This window comes from Buceros rhinoceros, unplaced genomic scaffold (assembly GCF_000710305.1).
Source record: "Buceros rhinoceros silvestris isolate BGI_N320 unplaced genomic scaffold, ASM71030v1 scaffold34291, whole genome shotgun sequence".
NCBI classification, from domain to species: Eukaryota; Metazoa; Chordata; class Aves; order Bucerotiformes; family Bucerotidae; genus Buceros; species Buceros rhinoceros.
The window spans coordinates 1,591-1,960 of record NW_010393051.1 but is presented as its reverse complement, the minus strand read 5'-3'; positions in this window follow the sequence as shown (position 1 = coordinate 1,960).

Below are 370 nucleotides of genomic sequence, written 5' to 3'. Positions count from 1 at the left end.
CGCACAACCCCCAACCCATCAACCCCCCCCCCCCGAAATGGCCCCGGTAATGCAGGGCCCAGCATCCGCTGGGCAGCGTCACCAGCTGGGGAAGCAGGGAGAGGCTCTTCCCCGAGTGACGAAGCTCCTCTGCTGTTTTTCACGTCCAAACTGCCCCAGCGTCCTGTTTGTGGAGGACAGGAACAGGTTCTGTGCTCTAGACAGCGGCTCCTTCCATCCCGCCACGCACCCGCTCAGACACAACCCCTTGTTTACTCTCTACAGGTGCCACCAGCGCGGGGATGTGACCAGCCCCGAGTCACTGGTCTGTCATGGACGTGTTGACTCTGCTACACGAGAGGTATCAGCGGGCAAAACCCTGCAGCGCCGC